At 45.8% G+C, this 26,099-nt stretch overlaps 1 protein-coding gene across 1 annotated transcript in view; it reads right to left on the bottom strand.

The window, feature by feature from the left end:
* pole3 (polymerase (DNA directed), epsilon 3 (p17 subunit)) overlaps nt 1–24,871 on the bottom strand; it is a 143,542-nt gene extending 118,671 nt beyond the window's left edge. The window contains exons 1-2 of the mRNA XM_069933509.1: nt 24,195–24,871; nt 17,620–17,703 (exon numbers count right to left, since the gene is read on the bottom strand). The gene's annotated coding sequence lies outside the window, so the exon portion shown is untranslated. The remainder of the gene's footprint in view (nt 1–17,619; nt 17,704–24,194) is intronic.
* Between the last annotated feature and the right edge of the window lie 1,228 nt (nt 24,872–26,099).

Below are 26,099 nucleotides of genomic sequence, written 5' to 3'. Positions count from 1 at the left end.
ACCACTCACCAGTATTACATAAGATCGTAAAGTTCAAACACAAGAAATAAGTTATTTGCCCCGTGTTCAATAAAATTGTTTAATAAGATTGTTTATTATTCAATAATAATTATTCTGTAAGATTGTGACTGATCATTGACACAACACTATTTTCCTTCACCAAATCCATATTTCTTGATTCCATTAATATCAATCACGATTTTGAATAAATTCTCGGCTTGTTGCGAGCTGCACTGATCTGCAAGCGAATCGGGTCACGGAAGTGCAGGCTCGCACTGGACTGACATCACAATGGTTCTGGTGGGAGGGGCCGAAAAGGATAATGGGAGTGGTGATGATAAGCTCCTGGAGAGTGCCAGTAAGGTCAGTTGGTTGGGTCAACTCACTCACAGCTTCTGTGTGGCATTTTGGACCCTATGATAAAATGGCACGAGCGCACAAAACGTAGTTTCACTGAATCTGCTGACCTTTTGGACCTCACAACCGTTAGTCTGGTTTGAACAGGCTGACTCCATGAAAAATCAGCCACCAGCCACCGAAAGATATGAAGCAATTCAGGCGCTCCTTATCGACCTTTGGCCTTTCCCGCCACGAATGAACGGCATGACTGCTCCACATGGATGGCCTAGGCAATTGCATCCCGTCCACCCCAATGAACGATATGCTGGTGTTAATGGACGGGCACAGGCCCTGCTTACTGTTCGAGCAAATATTTCTCAAACAGATGCTGGAAGACATCCGCCTACTCCTTGAGGACGACGAGTTCAGCAACCCATGCAAGTTAGCAGCCCGTGCGAATGTCCTCTGGCACACCAGGCAATATGGCAGGGCATCCGTTCACTTAGTTGCTGCGGCATCACGCCCAACGACTTGTCTCTCTCCCACTCCACTGAGGAGGCCGGTGAAAGCCACAGCAGGTGGAGACTTAAACTCGGAGTGGTGGTGTTTCTACCATCAGAAATGGGGTTTTGGAGTCCGCCGCTGCCATTCTCAGCCTATTCCCATCTGGGAAGTGCCAGGACTGGCCATTGCTGATAGCTACAATGGTCAGCCACTGAGACAGCCTCCTTTATCTTGCGTTTCCTTGTGGACACAGGGGTGGAGGCCAGCATCTTGCCTTCCTCAAACAAAGACACAAATGGCGGGAAGTTGGGACCGTCCCTCACTGTCACCAACAAGAGCAACGTACATGCAGGGTACGGACTAACCCACTTGAGTTCAGCTCCTGCTGTTTTACCTGGACCTTCACTTTGGCTAATGTGTCTCAACCCCTTCTGGGTGCAGACTTCCTTTGAACCCACTGCCTCCTGGTGGACCTGAAAGGGCACCATCTGGTCAATTCCAAAACCTTCTAGACCTCCACACTTTGAGAAGCCAAGTTCCCGGCCCCTCACTTGACTCAGTAACCTTATAAGGCAACGAGTTTGCCAGAATTCTGGCAGGATTCCTGGCCATAATAATGCCACAGTTCTCCTCCGCAGTCCCAAAACATAGAGTCCAGTGCCGTATTCTCATACAGGGACCGCCACTACACACCCGAGCACACAGGCTTCCTCTTGACAAGCTGTGCTTGCCAAGGAAGAATTCAGGAAGATGGAAGAGATGGGAATCATTTGGCGCTTGGACAGCCCATGGACATCGCCTCCACATATGGTGCTGAAGTCTTCTGGGGGATGGTGACCTTGTGGGGACTACTGCCAGTTCAATGACAGCCAACCAGTGCCCGGTTCCCCACATCCAGGACTTCACAGCCAATCAACTGGAAGTGAGGATCGTCGCAAAAATGAACCTGGTCCGACGGTAACCCATGCACCCCAGCGACATTCCCAAGGCAGCCCTCATCACTGCCTTTTTGAGTTCCTCCACATGCCATTTGGCCTCAAAAACACAGCACAGACTTTCCAGAGACTCATGGACTTGGTGGGGCCCTGCCTGGATTTTGTTTTTATCTACCTAGATGACATCATTGCTGCAGGAGCACCTAACACACCTGCAACTGCTCTGACAGTGACTGAGCAACTACGGCCTAGCCATTAACCCAGCAAAATGTCAGTTCAGTCTGATGGCCATTGATTTCCTTGGTCACCTCATTGATCAACACAGGCCAGTCCCTCTTCCTTCAAAGGTTGAAGCCATTTGTAACTTCACCAAGGATCATGCGACCTTTTTTAAAGCTGCTGTCCAGTCAGACCAAAGAACTCAGCTGGGATGTGGAGTCTTCAGCAGCTTTGGACAAGGCTAAAGCCACTCTGGCCAAAGCCACACTTCTAGTGTATCTGCCCATTGATATGCCCACCGCCTTTACAGTCGACGCGGCCATCAGCGGCGTCCTGAGCAGCTGATTGATAAACACTGGAGACCACTTGCTTTCTTCAGCAGACACCTGCGGCCCCTGGAGCAGAGGTATAGTGCCCTCTACCTCGCTGTATGCCATTTCTCCTATTTCCTTGAAGGACGTGATTTCATGGTCTTCATCAATCACAAAACTCTCACTTCTGTCTTTGTCAAGGTGTTGGACCTGTGGTTGGCAAGGCAGCATTTTTACCTCTCTTATATCTCAGAGTACACAACAGCAAGCACACTTCCAGCAAGAACAACCTCTGATGCTCTGTCCTGTACGTCCATCCTGTCTGTGCACTCCCTGTCCCATGGAATCGATTATACAGCACTCGCAGCAGCCTAGCAGCAAGATGGTGAGATACCAGCCTACTGCACTGCAGTTTCAGGACTACAGCTGGAAGACGTGCATTTTGGGCCATCTAAAGCCACACCGGCCAAACTAGGCCCATCGTTCCTGCCACATGGAGGCATCGCATCTTTGACACACTACATGAGTTGGCCCACCCATCCATCCGGATCACATCTCAACTGGTCACAGACAGATTCATGTGGTGTGGGCTGCGTAAACAGGTTAGCCACTGGGCCAGAACTCGACTGCACTATCAGACATCCAAGGTGCAGAGGCGCATGAAAGCCCCCCATCAGTCCTTCCCACCAGCACACAGATGATTTGACCAAGTCTATGTGGGCATTGTCGGGCCGCTGCCAGTTTCCAGAGATGGTAGACAGGTTCACTAGATGGCCGGAAGCTGTCCCGCTCTTGGACACTTCACGATATCCTGCACTAGGGCCCTCATCACCAACTGGATAGCCCGTTTCGTCTTTCCTTTCAATATCATGTCAGACAGGGGGCACAGTTCATGTCCGGCCTATGCACAGTTCCTAGGGACTGGTTATGTCACACCACGGCCAACCACCCACAGTCTAATGGCCTGGTGGAAAGGTTCCATTTGGCATTTGAAGATGGCCCCTCATGGTGTGGACGAGCCAACTTGGGTGTTCCTTGACATCTGCACAGCGCTGAAGGAGGATTTGGCCATGCCTTCCACTGATCTTATCTATGGGACCCTGCTGACAGTCCCAGAAGTTTGTGCCAGTGGCTCACAGCCAAGAAGAAACACTTACAGTGCTGCTAATGCAACTTCACAAGAAGGTGGGCACCTTGGCCCCCGTACCAACCTCACACCATGATTCAGCTCCATTCTACATCCCAAAGGATCACAAAGACTGCAAATATGTCTTCATAAGGAAAGGTGCACACCACATGCCCCTTCAACACCCATACAAGGGTCCATACAAAGTGTTACGACATAACGAGGCTACGTAACTTTTGAACATTGGGGGTAGGCAGGAAATGTTCATGGTCAACTGCCTAAAACAGGCACACCTTGACCGTGACCAGCCAGTAACTGTTCCAGCACTGTGTCAGAGAGGTTGGCTTCCCAAATGTATGAACTGTTTACGAACTATGGACTCACCACCTCTGAATACCAGTTCTGGAGGTGGGGGGGGGGGAAGGTGATGTGGGGTGGGGGTCATGTAGTGAGGTGAACTTATCCATAAGCGAACCAGGTCACGAAGGTGCAGGCTCACACTAAGCTGACATCACAATAGTCCTGGTGGGAGGGGCCGAAAAGGATCATAGGAGTGGTGATGATAAGCTCTCAGAGCACCAGTAAAGCCAATTAGTTGGTTCAACTCACTCACAGCTTCTGTGTGGTTTCTTCTTTCTTTCACTGCACAGCACAATAACCCCAGGTTCACTATTATTTGCATTAAGAAAATTCTTCTCATCTCTATCTTGAATGGCCAACCCCTTATTTTCAGATTATAATCTCAGTTCTTAACACCCCACCCAATGTGAACACCAAATTTGCATCTACCCTCTCGAGTTTTGCCTATATCAGTGACAAGACCCCTAAACTCAATACATGAAAGGTTAGGACTCACAAATTCACCACCTCAAGAATCCTTATGTAAATCTTTGCAATTACATTACATGCTTCCAAGTGTAGGGAGTTCAAATTTGTGCACATTCCATTTGATTTCACTCTTGTACTCAAATCCAAATTTATGGAATAAAGGATAACAAACCAATCATCTTCCTCATTGCTTGATGAAGTTGCATATTTCCTCATACAAGGAAAACAATGATTATCGGAACACCTTTTATTCTCTCAAGAATTAAAAAAGTACACCACCTTTTTCTTTTTCCTCCCCAAAATCAAATAATTCCTCCACCACAATTTAATACTTTCAATGTACTTGCCCCTTCATCTATCCTAGCTATATTCTCCTATATGCAGCCTCTTCTCAGTGTGGGCTGTGAGGTAGATGCAGAGTTAAATTGCAAGTGGAGCTGCAGTAAAGTGGGTTCAACCTCGCCGCAGCCCTAGTGCACATTATCTCCGTGACTGCACAGCTTTCTTCCCATATCCCAAAGACCTGCAAGTTGATAAATTAATTTGTCACTCTAAATTGCCCATCCCCACAACTGATTGTCTGACTGGTGCTATGGTTAAGGGCACCACTATATGGACTGGAATAGGATAGGCTGAATCCAGTGGTCCATGTAGACATTAAGGACATAGCTGCAAGAAGGTTCCTGCAAAGGATTATGAGGAGCTTGATACGCTCTATCAATTACACCAAAGACTGAGTGACGTGAACTAAAGGCTTTAATACACATTAGATTATACCTGGCCCGACTCCATGTGCTCAAATGGAGGACAGGGGAAGGGAGGTCGACCTTTATGGCCAGGTCACAAGGGGAGGAGTCACTAGGGAGCAAGTCATTAGTGGGCGGGTCAGCCACTTGTACACAACACAGTATATACATATCACCACAGAGCTTGATACAAAACTAAAAAGAATCACAATGGTGACAATTTTTGGTTTCTTATCTGAGCCACGTGCAAATTGGATTAATGAGGTAAGTGCATGGTTCAAGCCAAGAGTGCGAGAAATGGGTTCAAATTCATGGGACACCGGCACTAGTAACCGAGAAAGGAATTTGTTTTGTTGAGATTTGGGACTGTTATCTTGGCGAATTGTGTAACTAGGGATGAAGATCAGTTTTTAAACAAGGGAGGAAAGGGAGGATTCCAAGAGCAGAAGGTTTAATAAATCAGAAGGAAATTAAAGAGTATTACACAGGACAGTGAAAGGGAAAATGACAGAATGACGGTCCAGTGCAGAAGATGTAAATGAAAATTCAAATCAGCAAATCCAGAGTTGTAACTAAAAATTAAAGCTTTATTCATTAATTTAATATACAGCATTTGCAACAAGATGGACAAAAAGATGGCACAGATAACATGAGTATAATAGCTATTACAGAAATATGGTTGCAGAGTGACCAAGGCTAGGGTGCTCAACATTTCACTGTTCCAAACAAGAGGCATAAGGGGAGAGGAGAAGAGGTGGCACTCAAGGAGGGTACCAGAACAGTGCTGAGTTGTGATGAATAGTGATGTGGCATTAGTTTGGGTTAAAAGAATGAACAAGGAATGAATGAGTAAGGAAAGCAAGGGTACGAGTGGTGTTCAGACACTCAAAATGTGATCTGTCAAGAGATTAGAGCATAAATGGTGAAATACCAAAAGCATGTTTGAGGGAACTGCAATTATCATGGTAAATTTTAATTAACAAATTGACTGGATGAAGCATACTGGCAAGGGTATCATAGAATAATTTGTGAAATGTGTCAAGGATTGTTTTTTTAGAGCAGTACATTGCAAAATCTACCCAGGAACAGGGTTTTAGATTTGGCCATGTAGTGAGGAAATATTAACATGGGTTCTTGGGGTTAAAGATACCCAAGAGGGTTGGGACCACAAGATGATAAAAATGCCCCTCACAGTTAATAAGAAACACACACTTCAACAGGGGATAACTTTAACAACTGAATTTTCTCATGATGAAATCTGCTCAATCTTTCATCAGGACATTTGGGTTTATTAAATTTTCAGGCCATCAGAATACATTGAATCTTTGGATCACTGGATGTCATATGTGGATTGTGGAGGAACATCTGGCCTCCCTGTCTGAAACTTATTCGGAAGTCACATCACCTGTCAATCAAAGTTGGACTCTGGCCATTCATTTGTACACAACTTATCGTTGTCTCATTTAATTGACTCAGTGTCGTAAATAAGTATCGTTTGACATCTTCCCATTTGTCTCTTGCATGTTCAATAAAATTACCTTTGTTGTAACAGAGAGACTCGTCTCTCTGTGAACCTACCAAATCTGATATTTTCCAAACACAATAATAAGCAGTGTAAGCAGGATTTAAAGAATTTCAGCTGCACACATGAGGTACTAACCATGTGGAATGTTGTGCTAATGAGTGTGTGTTGGTGTCCTGTTGGGTGCATGTGCTATTTTATACCTGCTCACCAATCCGGGCAGCAAGAGGTGACCCACAGCTAGCAAAGGAACCTCAAGATCGGAATAAAAAATTCCCAGGTGGACTGGCACCTGTCAGGGGTTCAGCCGTTCGGCAGCATAGCTTGCAAGCCGTGTCATGCCAGTCAACTGGATTGACCTGCTGGATCCCAAGGAGAGAAGATAGGACACCACGTGGTCACCCTCCTGGAGGAATCGGGGTCTCTCGAGACCAGGGGGAGTCGTGAGTGTGCTCTTTGGTTATTGATATCCCCATTTAGGCAGCAGAAGGGTTCAGGACTGATTTAAGTAATCAGGGAGTCCAGAAAGATGAACAGATTGAATCACTAAAGCTCCATTGCAGGTCCCTGTAGGAGGCACTGGACACTGCCAGGAAACAAATCAGCAACTTGGAAGTTAGATACACCGAAGGTGCCTGCCGGCTAGTCAAAGTGCGGCAGCTTCAGGTGGCTCACCATCTGGCTGGCAGGTCGATCCTGTAAAAATCAAAACTATCATCAAGCGTGGGGAAGAAAGTGATGTGTGGTCAGGCGATGGGGATGCGTGGCTGGTTGATGATGACTTTGAGGAGACTGAGTCTGATTATGTGTGTTCCCCTCCCCCCTGTATCCGGAGACCTTGCAAGCCTGGCCAGTAACAATGCAGTCCCAGACTCACAACCAGGTGCCCCCTTCGGCCTTCCACAATGAGAATGGAGAGGGTCCAAGTGGATAGGTAAGGAGACAGTATGAGATAATTGAGATCCAGGAATACTCAGCCAAGGAGTTGGCCAGCCTGGCGGACAGAGACTGCCAGCAGTCAGGCAAGCATTTAGCTGCATGGCTACTCCTGGTTGTTGGACAAGGATGTCTCCCATATTCACCTCTCCCACCTAGAGGCCAGTACTCTGAACAGTCTGTCCGTGCAGCAGACAGCCAACAACTCCCTCTGAGTGCCGCCTGAAGGGATCAATGAGGAGACCACTCTGTGGGATCAGGTGGTGACTGAGGTGTGGGCCAGGTTCCCCACACTTTTAGAGAGAGAGATTTAATGTGCCAACCTCAGTGGCACAGTCAATGGGGGCACAAGAGCCATTAGGAAATGGGCCCTTACTACTAGCCTCTACGGTGGGTCTCCTGGGTGCAACCTCCCTGAGGATGCCCTTGATGGGTGGTCAGAGGAGTGGTCTTACCCTTGGTTGGACCGGCAATCAGCAATACCATCCGGGAAGCCAGTGCCCTTCTGGAGATGCTAAAATATTTGGAATGGGGACCATCTGCCCGGGGGTACCCGCACAGGTTTACTACATGGAGACAAAGCACGGTGATGGAAAGAATGGTGAGAGCACATTACCCTTGTCCCACATTGACATATACTATGCCCTAACACGTGTCAGCATAGACCGTGCCCGCATACCTGGCATCTTTACCCCTGCCATGTTCACGATGTGGCAGGAGTATGGCTGGAAAAATCCGTGAAAACCCGCACCACCAAAACTATGCAGTCATCCGCACCTCCTTCAGCTAAGGTGGCCCCTGTCACCCTCAAGTCATAGATTATCTCATTGGTGGGGGATGTCACATGATGACTTGGGGTTAAGAGATTGAATTCTGACCCTCCTGAAAATCTGCTTAAAAAGTACCTTAAAATTAATGTAATTTACATGAAAACTCCTTTAAATAAACTTTGAATATATTCACTTTCTCTTAAAAATGGGTAAGAAGGAAAAAAAAATCACTGCTGACTTACCTGTGCAATGTAAAGAAGACAAGAAGAAACAGACAATGAGTCCTGAGCTGATTCCAGAGCCGGGGACTAGCATTTTACCTGCCCAGGAGATGGGTGAGCAGCTTCCGCTGCCGCAACGAGGAGCGCCGCACCCAATGAAATGGGTTGATGGCACTGAAGAGGAAGAAACCAGAAGTCAACCAGTCTGTCCAAATCAGTGTTGGAGTTAGATAGTTTCTCTTCTGACAGTGACCAGGGAGAAGATGCAGATACAGAATCGACCATACCCAAGGAAGTGAGTAATGTGGATATATTTAAGGAGATTAGAAGTATGAAAGTAGATATGAAAGCAGAAATAAGTAAAATATCTAAAGTTATGACCACTAAGAAGCATCATATTGATCAAAATAAACAAAGTTAATAAAATGAAAGAAGATATGGAGGAGGATAAAGATAGAATGTCGCATATGGAGTATAATGAGGCTGCCTTGACTGTTCTAAGTCAAAAGCTGTGCCAAAAAATTGATGTTTTGGAAAATTATAGCAGAAGGAATAATATTAAGATTGTGGGTTTGAAAGAAGGGGTGGAACAACAAGATATGCCACAATTTCTTTTTCAAAAATGGATATCAGAAGTACTAGGCCAAGAGAATTTTGTGGGAGAAATTGAAATTGAAGGGACTCACAGTGCCCTTCAATGTAACACCCCCCTCAGCCCACCGAACAAAACCAGTGTACAGTATTGATAAAATGCCTGTGTATCAGGATAAAGAAAAAGTACGGAGAAGAGCTGCACCGCAAGCTTGTCAAAGACAAGGGCTGCTGGAACTTTAGGAAAGTAAAATTCTATTTATCCAGATGTCAGTGAAGATCTTTTAAAGCGAAGGAAACTATTTAACCCTGTCAAAAAGATTCTGTGGGAGAAAGGGCATTATTCTTTTCTACAACACCCAGTGACATAACATAACATAACATAACAATTACAGCATGGAAACAGGCCATTAGGCCCTTCTAGTCCGCACCGAACCAAACACCCCTTTCTAGTCCCACCTCCCTGCACAATGCCCATAACCCTCCATCTTCTTCTCATCCATATACCTGTCCAACCTTTTCTTAAATAATACAATTGACTCCGCCGCCACTATTTCTCCCGGAAGATCATTCCACACGGCTACCACTCTCTGAGTAAAGAAGTTCCCCCTCATGTTACCTCTAAACCTCTGCCCCTTAATTCTTAACTCATGTCCTCTTGTTTTAATCTTTCCTCCTCTTAACGGAAATAGTCTATCCACATCCACTCTGTCTATCCCTCTCATAATCTTAAATACTTCTATCAAATCCCCTCTCAACCTTCTACGCTCCAAAGAATAAAGACCTAATCTGTCCAATCTCTCCCTATACTCTAGATGCTTAAACCCAGGTAACATTCTGGTAAACCTTCTCTGCACTCTCTCCACTCTGTTTATATCCTTCCTATAATTAGGCGACCAGAACTGCACACAGAACTCCAAATTAGGCCGCACCAACGTCTTATACAATCTCAACATCACCTCCCAACTCCTATATTCCATGCAATGATTGATAAAGGCCAGCATAATAAAAGCCTTCTTCACCACCCTATTCACGTGAGTAACGATGTACCGTTACTCCTAAATCTTTCTGCTCTTCTGTATTCCTCAATGCTCTCCTATTTACCACGTATGTCCTGTTCTGATTCTTCTTACCAAAATGAAGCACCTCACACTTATCAGCATTAAATTCCATCTGCCATTTTTCAGCCCACTTTTCTAAGCAGCCCAAATCCCTCTGGAATCCTTGAAAACCTTCTTCATTATCCACTATTCCACCTATCTTAGTATCATCTGCATATTTACTAATCCAATTCACCACCCCATCATCTAGATCATTAATGTATATAACGAACAACAATGGGCCCAATACAGATCCTTGAGGCACACCACTGGTCACCGGCCTCCAACCTGACAGACAATTATCCACTACCACTCTCTGGCCTCTCCCTTTCAGCCAATGTTCAATCCATTTGACTATCTTAAAATTTATACCTAAAGACTGCACCTTCCTAACTAACCTTCCATGTGGTACCTTATCGAAGGCCTTACTGAAGTCCATATAGACAACATCCACTGCGCTCCCAAATGGACAAACCAGATTCTTTTTAAATCATTATGAGGCAGTAGAATTTGTTGGAAACTTACCAAATCAACAATCAGGTTGAAGACCTTGAGGTTGAAGAGCAAAGTGTTTTCTCTTTGTTTTGTTGACTCTATTTGTTTGAGATGGTGTTTAATGACAATTTTGAAGTTTATTTTTCATATATATTTAAGAAAAGAAATGCATTAATTTTTCAGGGGGGTGGGGAGAAGTGGAAGAGGGTGCTGACCACTGCTGATTCAACTGTGTATCTGTGACTTTGGTCATGGCCTGCACAAGGGAGAATGTTAGTGTTGTTTCAGTTAGCAACATGACGGGGGTGGGGGGGGTGTTCATTTTCGTACATTCTGTTAAATGGTATCATATTTAGCATTGTACTTGACTTTATTTTGTATTCATAATTTTCCTTTTCATTCTTGGATTGTCAGGTAGACAGAGATAAAACACCGAGAACTCAGAATTATATAATTGCTTGGTGTAGGTTTGCCAGACAAAGTGATGGAACCATCAAATAGAAGAAAATATTAGCGCACATTAAAAAGATGGCTGTGGATATAGCCTTTCTACAAGAAATGCATCTGACAGAAAAAGAGTATTTATAATTGAAAATACATTGTGTTGGCCATGTTGTATCTTCTTCATTCAAATCAAAATCAAGGGGAGTAGCAATTTTATTTAATGAAAATCTTCCAAATGATGTCCAACATCTCAAGACAGATCCAGCTGGGAGGTTTGTTATGATTCACTGTCAAATTTACTCTGAACTATGGACTCTTTTGAATATCTAAACATCTCATAGAGATGATGAGGTTTATACAGGAAACCTTCCAAAATCTAGAGAATGCTCATGAGAATATTGTGGTAGGAGGAGATTTTAATTTCTGCCTAGATCTTTTATTAGACAGATCTTCAAGAGGAACTAATAGAAGCAGAGCAGCAAAAACAACAATGACTTTAAAGAAAGATCTGAACTTAATAGATATGTGGTGGAGGCTACATCCAACTGATAGGGATTATTCTTTTTATTCAAACTGACATGATTCATATTCCAGAATAGACTTTATCTTACTTTCAGCACAGCTTCAAGGTAGAGTATTCCAGGAAGATTATAAAGCAAGAATTTTATCTGATCATTCATATTTATTGTTACAGATTTAAATGCCTGATAAGGAAAAACCAGTCTATAGATGGAGATTAAAGAGGTCAGATTTTTGTGCTTTTGTATGTGACCAAATTCAATTGTTTTGTGAGATAAATTTACAGTCAGTAACTGACAAATTTGTGATTTGCGATGCACTGAAAGCATATTTCAGGGGACAAATTATCAGTTATACTTCTAAGATAAAGATTATAGATGAATTTGAACGTGAAATAAAAGATATGGAATAGGATTTGCATATTCAAGGGTCAGACGATAGAAAAAGGTCATTAATTAACAAAAAACTTCAATGTAATACTATGCAGACTTATAGAACAGAAAAAGCAATAATGAGAACCAAGCAAAGATACTATGAACTAGGTGAATGATCACAGAAAGTATTAGCTTGGCAATTGAAAACATAACAAACCTCTATCCAAAAAAGCCTTACTCATATTAGTTATAAACCACAAGAGATAAATGATTCTATTTGGGACTATTATTCAAAATTAAGTAGTTCAGAATCTTAAAAAGATGACAATAAAATTGATGACTATTTATCCCAAATAAATTTGCCTGCGTTATCTTTGGAAGAACAGTCAGAATTGAATTCTCCCAATGATCAGTTAGAAATTAAACAAGTATATTCCAGGCCAATAAGACACCACGAGAAGATGGTTTTCCAGCTGAATTTTATCAGGAATTTAAAGATTTATTGCTTCCTTTATTTATGGATATGATCCAACAGGCTTCAGTGACCCATCTGCTACTTGAATCTTTCTCCACTGTGATAATTATAGTAATACCAAAAGAAGATAGATCTTTAAAAACCTGCTTCATATTGTGGTGCGCTGTTAGCCAGAATCAGACACACACAAGGTAAAGGCTGTACAACAGACTTCCACAGAGCCAGGCTGGGGTGGCTGCAGCAACTCTGAGTGAGGCCTCCGGAGGCCGGTGCAGACTTGTATCCCAGAGGGTGATTGACACCCGACCGGGTGGGGCTTGATCCATTCAGGCCGACTGATTGACAGCCAGCCAGGTGTTGTCCTGTCCCCTTACACTCCTGCAGGTACAGAGGTTGCCCCCTGCAGAAGGCCAGTGGTGCACCACCACATTCACCCGCTTCTTTAAAATTGTCTGGGGGGGTGCAGTAACAAGGAGTCGCACCCACTATGTACATACAATATTTACAGGTTGAGATGATTTGGCAGCCAACGGGGTTTCTGTGACCATCGTAGGACTGGCTCCTGGTTACTAGTCAGAGGGGAACTGGGGGAGCTAGCGGCAGGGGTGTGTATGGCTGATGTGGTGCCACACGGAGGGGTGGCCGGGGTTGACGTATGTGGGTCGTATTGGATGGGTGGGGGGGCAGGTTCATCTCCTAAGGCTGAAGCTGGCCCCTGGTGGTCAAGGAGGCCCTGTGTGCCCATAGCTGCCTGGGGACGGGGATGTATGCCCAGTCAGTGTCATCCTGGGTTGGAGGGTGGCGTGGTGTGGTGGGTGCTCCTGCTGGTGCCAGGTCTCTGGTTGAGACGGTGTCCTCCCTGCCATTGCTGAACCTAACGTAAGCGTAGTTATGGTTTGCATGAAGGAGGAAAGCCTGCTCCGCCAGAGGTTTGGCCTTGTGTGTCCATACATGCTTATGCTGAAGCACTGGTCCTGGGAACGTGAGCCATGCTGGGAGTGACAGGGGGAGTCCTCATCCACAGCCTGCTTCATGGGGTCCGTGATGTCTTGCCTGATGCGGGTGAAGGCAGTCTGCGCCTCAGGTGAGAGGGGAAAAGTTGTGTCTTGGGCCAGAGGGTGGACCTTGTCTGAGAAGCGAGGGACCCACTGTGAGTAATAAGAGAACCCCGTTTATGACCCCAAAAGGAACCTGGCAGAACTGGTACAGGCGCCCATCCACCTCAAAGGCGGTGTAGGGCTTGTTCTTCGGATGGATAGGGATTTGGTGATAAACTGACTTCAGGTCAATCGTGGAGAAAACCTGGTAGCGGGCTACCTCATTGACCACGTCGGCAATCCTCGGCATGGGGTAGGCATCCAGCTGGGTGTACCGATTAATGGTCTGGCTGTAAATCCACAACCATCCTCGGCTTACTTCCCCCTTTGACCACCAAGACTTGGGCTCTCCAAGGGCTGTTACTGGGCTCTATAATGCCTTCCGCCAGGAGTCGCCGCACCTCCGCCTTTATGAAGCCCCTCTCTGCAGCGTAATAGTGCCTACTTCTGCTGGCGAATGGCTTGCAGCCTAGCACAAGATGTGGAAAGAGTGCCGGTGGCATGATGTGCAGTGTAGAGAGGCTGCAGGTTGGATGGGGCTGGTAGGTTGGCATGCTGTGCAATGTAAGTGGAGGTTGGGGCCCCCCTAAGGCAAGGTTGACACTCTGCAGGTGGCACTGGAAATCTAGGCCCAGGAGGAGTGGTGCGCAGAGTTTGGGCATGACCAGGAGCCTGAATCCTGTGTAAGTCTCCCCTCCCACCATTATATTGACCAAGCAGCGCCCGAGGGTACCAACAGTCTTATCCTTGGCAGTGAGGATGATCGAGTAGATGGTGGGGTGGACCTTTAACCTTAGCAAGTGGGCCACACTTGTGTGAATGGAGCTCTCGGTGCTGCCACTGTCCAACAAGCACTTTGTTACCTGCCCTTTGACTTGCACATCCATCATCGAGCACCCAAGATCGTGGGGAATGTCCCTGGTCAGTGTGGAGGCGCCCAGGACTGTCTCGATGACGGAGTCATCGCTATCCGGAGGGATGGGGAGCGTCGATAGGGCGGCTTGGTCATCGCCCATGTTGATCATGTTGACATCAGTTGTGAGGTGCAGTGTGCGGTAGCCAATGGCCTCTGGAGGCGTGGGGAGCGTCGGTAGGGCGGCCTCGTCATCACTCATGTTGATCACATTGCCTTCGGTTGCTGGGTGCGGGGTGTGGCAGTTGATGGCACCCGGAGGCGTGGGGAGTGTCGGTAGGGTGGCCTGGTCATCGTCCGTGTTGACTAAGTCATTCTCAATGTCGTCGGGGGCCCTCCGTGACAGGCGCTGCCTGGCCCAAGATGGCGGCGGCATGTGGGGGGCCGCTATGTGGCTGGCCTCCTTCCCACTTTCTTTAATTTACCGTGTCCACTGCACCGGGGAAGTGACATTATCACAGCTGGCGGCAGTGACATCGTTACATCAGCCGGAAGTGACATCACGCCGTGAGCCGGAAGTGACGGCGCTGTAGTTCTCAGTGAGCGGTGCCGGTGAGGGCGGGGGCTAGTGCAGATGCTCGGGGCACACACTGTGATGGTCACTGGCAGGGCTGGATGTTGCGTGGTCAAAGTCAGGGAAGGGGGTAGTCGTTGCGGGGACAATGGCACCACCCGGCACGCGCATGAGGGTGGGTCCGTGGGGGAGGTGGGGAGGTCATAGAGGGATGCTGAGCTGCTGGCAGGTTCAGAGAGGAACACTTTTGCAAAGTGGCCTTTCTTGCTGTATCAGGAACAATACTGGTTCCTAGCTGGGCAGTTTTGGCACGATCGTCAATCTGACCCACACCAGGATCCACAGTACTTACAGAGGCGCTGGACACCTGCCGCAGTGACATTCTCCTCCCCAGCTCAGCCTGGGGCTGCATCTGCAGTGTGAGAGGTCCATGAGTGAGCCTGGAGAACCTGGAATCGAAGGCTTTGTCGTGCAGGGCTGCAGCTTCCAGGGTTTGGACCACTTCCACAGTCCTGGTTAGGGCATAGATGTTGCCTGCTGGATGGCCCTCGAGTGTAGCCCTCGGACGAAGGCATCCCGGATCAGCCTCTCGACCTCCTCTACACCTACCCAGGGTTCAGCCAGACATGGTTGGGCCAACTCTCGCAAGTGTCCCAGGTAAGACTCAGCCATCTCCCTGGGTTGCTGGGCTCGGGTGTTGAGGAGGTACCTTGCACAGACCACATTCATGGGGGGCTTGTACAATTTCTCGAGAGTGTTCATGGTGCTCCTGTACGTGGAGCAGCCTTTGGTTATCTGGAAGGCGTGGGGACCCAGCTTTGACCGGAGTAGGACCAACCTCTTCCGATCGGAGTCCAGGATGTCACCCTCGTGTGCCTCGATGATTGCCTTGACCGCGTACTGCTAGACCTCAAAGCGTGTCTGGGCTTCCGGGTGGCGTGGGTGACCTCGAGTCTCCCTGCGCACAGGAGTTTTTCCATAGCCGCCGTGGGAAAATTTTGTGGATTAAATTGTGGTGCGCTGTTAGCTAGAATTAGACACACACAAGGTAAAAACTGTACCATAGGCTTTAATCCACAAAGACTTCCACAGAGCCAGGCTGGCTGTGGCTGCAGCAACTCTGAATGAGGCCTCGGGAGGCTGGCGCAGGCTTATATCCCAGAGGGTGATTGACACCTGACCGGGTGGGGCTTGATCCATTCAGGCCGACTGATTGACAGCCGGCCAGGTGTTGTCCTGTCCCTTTACACTCCTGGAGGAACAGAGGTTGCCCCCTGCAGTAGGCCAGTGGTGTACCACCACACATATAGACCAGGGGTTCCCAACCTTTTTGTTCCTCTGTACCCCTTGGGCATTTTTATAGGTTCCCATGTACCCCTAAAAAATAAGGATAAAAAAACATGACATTGTGCAATCTGACTGCAGATTACAACACCATGTATGGTACAGTAGTGGTTATTCTCTCAGACCCAATGTATCTCCTGAAAAGTGCAAATGTACCACTAGGGGTACATGTACCCCAGGTTGGGAACCCTTGATATAGACTGATACCTTTATTTAATGTGGATAATAAAATTGTTGCAAAAGTTTTGGCTAATGGGATAAATAGATTACCACCGGTTAATAAATGTTGATCAAACAGGCTTTGTTAAAAAGAGATTAGCTGCTGGTAATGTAGAGAGATTATTAAGTATTACACATATAGCACAAATGAAGAGGAGATTTAAGTGTTGCGGTAGCTTTGGACGCAGAAAAGGCCTTCAATAGATCAGAATGGGATTTTCTCTTTAAACAATTTTAAAGTATAAAAAATTTGCTTTGGGACAATCTTTTATTAATCGGATTAAAGCACTCTATGTCAATCCAAAGGCAAAAGTGGTAACTAATGGGAAAATTTCAATTTTCTTTAATTTACCAAAATCTAATAGACATTATTCATACTGGCTATTGAACCTCATGCAGACATTATTAGATGGGATGCATTTATTAAGGGATTCAGAGTTGGTCGTAAGGACCATAAAATTAGTCTATTTGCGGATGACGTATTGATATATTTGACCGAACCTGAGACTTCCTTGAGACAATTCCATCTCAGATTATAAAAGCATGGACAAGTCTCAGGTTATAGATAAATTAGGACAAGAGTGAAGTTATACAATTTACAAAAGATGATTATACAACTTACCAGCAAAACACTCAATTTAGATGGCCAAAAAATGGGATTAAATATTTAGGGAACCCCCCCCCACCCGACCACCCGACTCACACTGCTGGTTCCCCCCTCGCCCGTCTGGCTCGCGCTGCCGGTCTCCCCCCCTCGACCACCTGTCTCATGCTGCCAGTCTCCCCCTCTTACCCACCCAACTTGTGCTGCCCATCTCCCCCCTCTCCCACTCGACTTGCACTGCCAGTCTTCCTCCCTCACCAGGCCAACTCGTGCTGCCAGTCTCCCCCCTCGCCCGCCCAATTTGCACTGCCAGTCTTCCCCCCTTGCCCGCCCAACTCGTGCTGCCGTTCCCCCCTCCTCGCCCGCCCAACTCGCACTGCTGGTCTCTCACCCCCCCTCGATCGCCTGACGCGCTGCCGGTCTCCCCCCCTTGCCCACCTGACTTGCACCGCCGGTCTTCCCCGCTCGCCCACCTGACTCATGATGCCGTCTCTCTCCCCATTTGCCAGATTTTGGAGCTTTCCGGATTTTAGGTGTCCAGATAAAGGATCGTGTACCTGTAAATGGAATTCAAGAGTGATGTCAGGAATTAAAGATACACCCTTACTGAAATATTTAATAGATATCTGGGCAAGGTATATGGGGAAACTGGGACGGGGGAGGGGGGTGGTTGGTATATCACCAGACACCCCTCTATTCCAGAACAATTTGATACCCTTTTCCCAGGACAATAAATTTTTGAAATTGTGATATGATAAAGGAATTGAGATAATAGAAGTCTGTTATGAACAAGGTCATTTAATGTCTTTTATTCAATTAAGGGAAGAATATGAAATATCTAGAAATACACTTTTTTTGTTATTTTCAAATAAAGCAATTTTTAAGGGACAAATTGGGACCAGAAAATTTACTACCATCATGCAGTGATGTGGAAACTCTTATTCTTTGAGGGTCTGTATGGAAATTTACTTCTGCAATGTACTTGTTATTACAGAGAGCAAATCTAAACTGAGATTATACAAATCTAAACAGAAATGGGAACAGGATCACAAGATTACAATTGATGAGCAATTATGGATGGATTTGTATAGAGATTGCATGTTGAATACAATTAATGTGCAATATAGATTTGTACAATATAATTTTTTGCATCAATTATACATCACCCTGTATAAGTTGCATGAATTATCAAATAGATGTGGTTTAAAGGAAGGTATCTTTCTGCACTCTACATGGATGTGTCCAAAAGTAATACAATTTTGGGTAAAATTAGGGTAAATTACTGGAACAAATTACTAATATCGTATATCCGCAAAATCCTGATTTATTTTTGTTAGGGAATGTTGAAGGAACTATACCTAAATTAGTCCTTTCACCTACTCAATGGAAGTTTGTGAAAATAGCACTGGCAGTGGCAAGAAAATGTATTGCAGTTACCTAGAAGGCAGATTCTTACCTGTGTATAGACTGCATGCAAAAATACAAAAATCCATCCCATTGGAAAAAATTACTTCTAATTTAAGGAATAAATATAATACATATTTACAAATATGGAGCCCATACATTCATAAGATAGGTACTGTAGGTTAGCCTTTCCTCGCTGCTCCCCATGACCTTGTCATGTATTACAGATAACACTGTGGTGAATGTCTGCCAAGCTGCCTGTCTCCCCTCTGGTGAGCCTTGCTGTGCATTATCTCTCCTGTTAAGGATGCTCCCCTTGGATATAACTGTATATGCATCTATTGTCTTTCATTATTGTACCATAAGTTTCTGGTAATAAAAGCCATGATTATTGTTTGACCACGTCGTCTATGTCTACTTCATCAACTGGCACTTCACACACTTGATAGTTAAGTCCTCTGTTTTCTCTGACCTGCCTTAGTATAATCTATTACTTTGATTACTCTTTTTATCCATTTCTTTCTTTAGTATGTTATTATATGTTATTAACATTTATAAGTAATGATTTGTTTATTTTGGGGGTGGGTTTAGGGAGGGTTTTAGTTTTAAGGGGAGGGATATATTTTGGTTTTGAAGTCAGTAACAACTTGTATTAAAATGATGGATGTATATGAATTATATATACCGCATGTATTCAAACTTTAAAAATATTTAATAAATAAAAAAGATTATCTCACTGGTGGAACAGGAAATGCCAACAAAAGCACACAATCGCACCAGGCACCGCCCTCCTCCCCCCCCACCTGCTGCGTGGAACAATTCCATTCCTGCCTCATAGGATGGAGGGGCCAGGTACCCTGGCAGATCCACTCAGCAGTCTTGTCCCTTCCAGGTGACCCAAGGCCATTTACATAGGGACCGTCCACTGGGAAAGGGAAAACACCCAGCACTGAATGGTGCTGGTCGAAAAAAGGGCAGAACACACAATTATCCCTGGGAATTCCGAGGGGTGGAGGGGGCCAAAATTAGTATAGAAGAGTTAGGGTGCTCCATCCTCTCTGCAGAGAGGTCACTCTCTGCTTCTCCATTGGCGACGAGCCTCATCATCCCATCCTGGTCCTGGTAGCAAGCAGCCTCCCCCAAGTGCATTCTTAGGAATGAATGTGCTCAAGAGGCAGTCACTGTGTACCAGCAAGAGAAAATTTACATTTGGGATCACCCAGGCAACCATTGTCATTGAAGCGGCCAAATTGACTCCCCCTGTCACTCCCCCACCCCCCAATATTGGGTGCTAGGGTGCAATGAGGAGATCACAGAAGCAAATGATGCCCCCCTCAATGAGGGAATCACACCTGTTGTGCCCCCGACAACTGTCCAGTCTGGTCTATCCCAAGAAGGACGGCATGTGGCGCATGACAATAGATTACTGCAAATTAAATAAATGAGCCCTCCTTGACGTGGTCATGTTGGTCAAAGACATTGTGGGCAGGGACACCAAATCCTGGTATGCCATAATGGACTTTGCTAATGCATTCTTCTCTATTCCTTTAAGCCACAGCTCCCAGGATCAGTTTGCCTTTACATGGGGTGGCACTTTTCATTGCTTACCCCAGGGATGCCTCCATAGTCCCACCCTTTGGTCATGACCAAAAATACACCCTCGATGTATGTCATTACATCAATGACATTCCAATCCAGGGCCCCAGGGAGGAGCATTAGCACAGGCTCTCATCTCTGCGCTCCTTGCTTATGACTGGGCAATCAATTGGGAGAAAATACAGGATCCCAGCCAGAGGGTCCTCCTCCTAGAAATCCAATGGCACTCAAGCTAGATGTCTATCTCAGAGGCGGATCAAAATAAAATGTTAAACACAGCAGTGCCCACCAAAAAGACTGAAACGACCTTTAAGGTTCCTGGCAGCAGCACATCGCCCATCATACCATGCTGCTGCACCCAGAAAACCACATTTCACTGGGGCCCTGAGCAGCAGATAGCTTTCGAAACAATCTGTGGAGTAAGCGCTGTCACTAGCCTCTCAATTGACTGGAATTCCCTTTTGTCAGAAATAAAACTTCTCACACATGAGTCTCTTTAAAACTGATGACACGACAAGCTTTATTTACAAGTCTGCAGAGTTGGACTCAACTGGCTTCTCACCAGTTAAGCCCCGATACATACAGTGCATTGATTTTTATACCCTTGTTGTTTGCCCTTCCCCTTCTTATTAATACTGTTTTAATTGGTTAGTATTGCAAAAGCATTCTAAGTACAACTGCATTTTTAATTATCACGTTCATTACGTACGCTGCGAACTCTACATACACTAAATTCTGTTTCTTACCCTTCTTATCAATCTTTTGTCTCCTGCATGTCTCTCACTATGACCATGAAAATATATGTTTAAAAAAAAACATATCCAGCTGAACTTTTTGTCCTTGGCTGCTAGTAAGCTCCCTGTCCGTTCTGGCTTCCCTTTTTATGATTAATCATCACATTTTAACTTAAGCCATTTTAACCTAAATTCTCTATATATAACAATCCACCCCTTTCTCTCTTTAAAATGTGTGTATGCAAAACCAGAGTCCATCAGGGCTTATTTCCTTCTTATTACGGGGTAACGGCATTCTAGTGATTTTAGTGATTCCCGCAATCCGTTCAGGGGTAATCCGTTTCTGTCCTTTACTTATCTGGTGTCCCAGATATACCACAGTTCTCTCAACGAACTGTAACTTGTTCCTGGACACCCGTAGACCCTTTTTCCTCAGATAATTCAAGAGTCTAATTGTATCTCCCCTCATTTCTTGTTCCTTGGGTCCTGATAATAGTAAATCGTCCACATACTGCATTAGTTGGGAATCATCAGATTGTGGATAGTCCGCCAGGATTTGTTCTAGCATTTGTCCAAACAGGTTCGGAGATTCAGTGAACCCTTGGGGCAATACAGTCCACCGAAGCTGTCTCCGTCTACCTGTCCATGGATTTTCCCATTCAAACGCGAACATATCTCTACTTTCCTCTTCTAATGGACACGTCCAGAAGGCATCCTTCAAGTCGATAACACTAAACCACTCATGGTCTGGGGGAATCCGACTCATAATAGTATAGGGATTAGGCACCACTGGGTGGCGGGTCTGAACAATAGCATTCAAACTTCTTAGATCCTGAACTAGGCGATAGGATCCATCTGACTTTTTCACTGGGAGTATAGGGGTGTTATAAGGTGACATACATTCTTCTAATAGTCCGTCTCGTATTAGAGTCTCAATTACCGGCTGTAGCCCTTTTCTCCCTTCCAAAGAAATAGGATACTGACGTTTCCTTACCGGCTGATGACCTGGTATTAATGTGACATGTAAAGGTGGGATGTCCAGACCTCCTCGATTTCCCTCCTTATACCAGACTCTCTCATCAATCTGCCGTTCATCCTCTTCCTTTAGAGCACAGAGGTGGACTCGCACTTCTCCGTCCACAGGGAGAGCACCCAAACCTAGGAGAGCCTGTAAGTCCCTTCCTAGGAGGTTAAATCCAGCCGACGGTAACAACAAGAGGTCTTGTACCCCTTCTCTTTCTTCCAGTTTCACTGTTATTTGGGGAATTATTGATACCATTCTGGGAGCCCCTTCTATCCCAGAAATTTTCAAATTACTTTTTACAGGTTCAGTCCCGATTGGCACAGTTATTACACTACTTCGTTCCGCTCCTGTGTCCACCATAAACACCACCTCTTCTCCCTTGGGACCAATTTTTAGTTTTACCAGGGGTTCCCTCTTATACTTGGTCCCTAACATTTGGAACCCCTGACCCCCCCTAATCTTCTTCCATAAGTTCGAGGGCACGCAATTCCCTCTTGTATCGGGGGCATTCCCTCTTAAAGTGTTCTTCCTCATTGCAGTAATAGCACTTAACGAACCTCCGGGGTCTTCCCTCTCTTGGATATCTTGGATTGTTTAGAGGAAGGTTTTGTTTTCTTTCCCCTCTGGATTCGGCATTCATCTGTCGGATAGTCTGTACCATAACCTTTGTCGCCCTCTTTTGATCTTCTTCTTCTCTCTGCACATATACTTCTTGCGCCTTTTTTAACAGGTCGCTTAGGGGTTTTTCGCTCCAGTCCTCCTCCTTTTCTAGTTTCTTTCTAATGTCCTGCCATGATTTGGAAACAAATTCAATTCGAATAAGCTGTTCACCCATTGGTGTACTAGGGTCCACGCCTGCATACTGTTGGACATTCTTTCTCACCCTCTCCAAAAAATCAGTAGGGGACTCGTCTTTCCCCTGGTGGTTCCCAAATGCCTTGGTGAAATTGTGACCCTTTGGCACAGCCTCCCGTATCCCTTTAATTGTCCACTCTCTATATTGTCTCATACTTGTCAATCCCTCGGGTGTTCGTTTGTCCCACCTGGGTTCATTTAAGGGATATTTTTGTTCATGGGGTCTGGGGTCCCCAGGTTGTTCATATTCCCACATGAGGAGGGCAGCCCGTCGAATCATCTGCCTCTCCTGGGGTGAGAATAATGTTCCCATTATTGCCTGCATCTCTTCCCACGTATATGTGTTTGGTCCCAGGAATTGGTCGAGCTGTTCGGCCAGTCCTATAGGATCTTCCAATAACTTTTTCATTTCTTTCTTAAATCCCCGCACCTCTGTACTAGTTAGGGGAACATTCACATATCCCGTTTCCCCTCCCGGTCCTCCCATAGGAACTTCCCTCAGGGGATTTAGGCTTATTGAAAACTTTGATGGTCCTGGACCAGTCTGGGATCTTGTCCAGGGTCGGTTTACCGGTGGAAGTTTAGGGTCCGACTCCCTTAATTCATTCTTTTTTTCCCGGCCCCTTTCGGGGCAATCAGATTCATCACCTTTCCCCTCCGGTAATGAGCTTTCCTCGGGTGCAGTAGGCACCGGGGGAATATAAGGAGGGGGAAGGTTGTCCAGAGGTTCCCACTTCTTTTCTCCCGCTACCCTCAATTTAAAACATTTTGTTAAGGATCCTGGCCAGGGAACCCAACAAAATGCATATGCTGACTCTTCTTGATTCACCTTTGGTCTCGAATTTACATATATGTTTAATGCTTGTCTAACCCAATCCTCATCAGATCCAAATTTCGGCCACCAGACTGAGGAACCTTTAATAGGTTGTTTCGACCAAAGGAGACAATATTGAACCATCTTTTTCTTGTTTTTGTCTCGATATCTTTTACTATCCCAATTTTCAAACATTCTCCCCAAAGGGCTGTCAAGGGGAACTCCCAGGAATTGTCCTGAATTTTCAGACGAGCCCTTAGATTTTGATCCTCCCATTTTCCCACCTAGATCCGTTTATCGTTGCTGAGGACCCTCTCATTCTGGACCCTACTCCCTTCTTCTCAGACGCCTCGTCGGAGGTACTGTCCCTCCTTCGGTTACCGCTGAGGTTTCCCTGGGGTCGACCCCTCTCTTCTCGGCACTTCGTCGGAGGTGCTGTCCCTCCTTCGGTTACCGCCGAGGTTTCCCTGGGGTCTATCCTAGAGTCCCACGACAGGGTCCTCACGCCACGACAAAAGCTCTATACCTGATCTATTACGTTAGGTTTTTTTTATCCTAACAGGTGTATCCCGTTACACCTGTTACCCAATCCCCACACCACAATCGTAAGTCGTCACTTACCGGTGTCTTCTCGGGGATTGAACCGTCACCCTTCTCCTCTCCGTCTTGTCGTGTCACCTTGTCCGGATACCACTCGCTCAAGCCGCCCGAAGCGACGAGCAAGGGACTAGGAGCCGTTGAACTCAGCGGGGTGCACCACCTCCGATGTCCCTCTTCTCGCCTCCCCTCACGGCCGGAGTGTAGATACCGGACGAGCCCCCATTTGTCAGAAATAAAACTTCTCACACATGAGTCTCTTTAAAACTGATGACACGACAAGCTTTATTTACAAGTCTGCAGAGTTGGACTCAACTGGCTTCTCACCAGTTAAGCCCCGATACATACAGTGCATTGATTTTTATACCCTTGTTGTTTGCCCTTCCCCTTCTTATTAATACTGTTTTAATTGGTTAGTATTGCAAAAGCATTCTAAGTACAACTGCATTTTTAATTATCACGTTCGTTACGTACGCTGCGAACTCTACATACACTAAATTCTGTTTCTTACCCTTCTTATCAATCTTTTGTCTCCTGCATGTCTCTCACTATGACCATGAAAAGATATGTTTAAAAAAAAACATATCCAGCTGAACTTTTTGTCCTTGGCTGCTAGTAAGCTCCCTGTCCGTTCTGGCTTCCCTTTTTATGATTAATCATCACATTTTAACTTAAGCCATTTTAACCTAAATTCTCTATATATAACACCTTTGAACTCTAGGTCTCAGCCACCATAACAGCTGAGTGGAGCCTCTGGCAGAAAATTAATGGGTGCAGGGTTCCACCTCCTGCTACACCCCCTTTAAATGCTAGCTCCTGCCATGCTATTTGGTTCTCCTCACAACAGAGCACCGAACAGCCAAGGAAACCATTATACTCTGGCCTCACCTGCTCATTATGTGGTGGATTAAATCCTGCAATGCCACCCACAAAAAAGGGATGTGCACAGTGTATCTCTATTATTAAATGGAGGTGGTATATTTCCGTCCAGCAAGAGGAAGGGCCAGAAGGAGTCAACAGGCTGCACGAGAAAGTCATGCCCCTCCCTGATAGTCACCATCCCCTTCCCAAAGTCTCCACCATCAATCCCTCCCCTCATATCCTGGGGTCAACCATTTGACTCCCTCACCAAAAGCATGGTTCATGGACTGCTCCAGTCAATGGAAAAATGGAAAGCAGCTATGGTGAACGATGGCATTACACCCAGGCAGCGGTAAGACACTAACTTAGGAAGGGGCCCAGGAGATCCAGAGTTGGCTGGAGTAGCACCTGTGATTAAATCAACAATGGGTCCACTCTGTATCTCTACAGACTCATGGGCAGTGGTGAACGGGATGGGTGTTTGAATGCCTTGCTGATATGACACGGGGTGGGAGATCCACAATTGCCCACTGTGGGTTGAGCAGAACCGGATGTACATCTGGGAACAGGCTGGGTGAAAGGCATTCATGGTCCACCATGTGGATGCCCACATCAACAGGGCCACAGCTGTGGGGTGTGGGGGGGAATGGAGAGCATAATGGGGTAGGGGAAAAAGTTGGAATTACAACTCTCCCGGGGATTAAAATATTAATCCCAAATTAAAAATTGATTTTAAATTTAAAATATATTAAAATTCTCTGAGGTCTACCTAGAAGCTCTTGAACATGGCAGCTAGAGGAAAGAAAGCAGTAAGAGGGAAGAAAATCTTAAGTAAAGATTTAAAAAAAATCGAGGAAGAACGGCCTACCTTATAGTTGGATCCTGGGCCTCAAGTTCCGAAGCTTGCGTGATGACAGGTTACTTCCAGCCAAAATCAGTGCCAAAACCCAAGGACACCAGGAAAGGTGGCGCTAGATCGACCCAGATCTTCCATCAAGAATACACTAACATTAGGCGCATGCGCAAAGGTTTATTTCCACGCATGTCTGAAGAGGAAGATTATGCTTT

The sequence above is a fragment of the Narcine bancroftii genome, chromosome 1, assembly GCF_036971445.1.
Source record: "Narcine bancroftii isolate sNarBan1 chromosome 1, sNarBan1.hap1, whole genome shotgun sequence".
Lineage (NCBI taxonomy): Eukaryota > Metazoa > Chordata > Chondrichthyes > Torpediniformes > Narcinidae > Narcine > Narcine bancroftii.
This window is presented reverse-complemented; position numbering and strand designations above follow the sequence as displayed.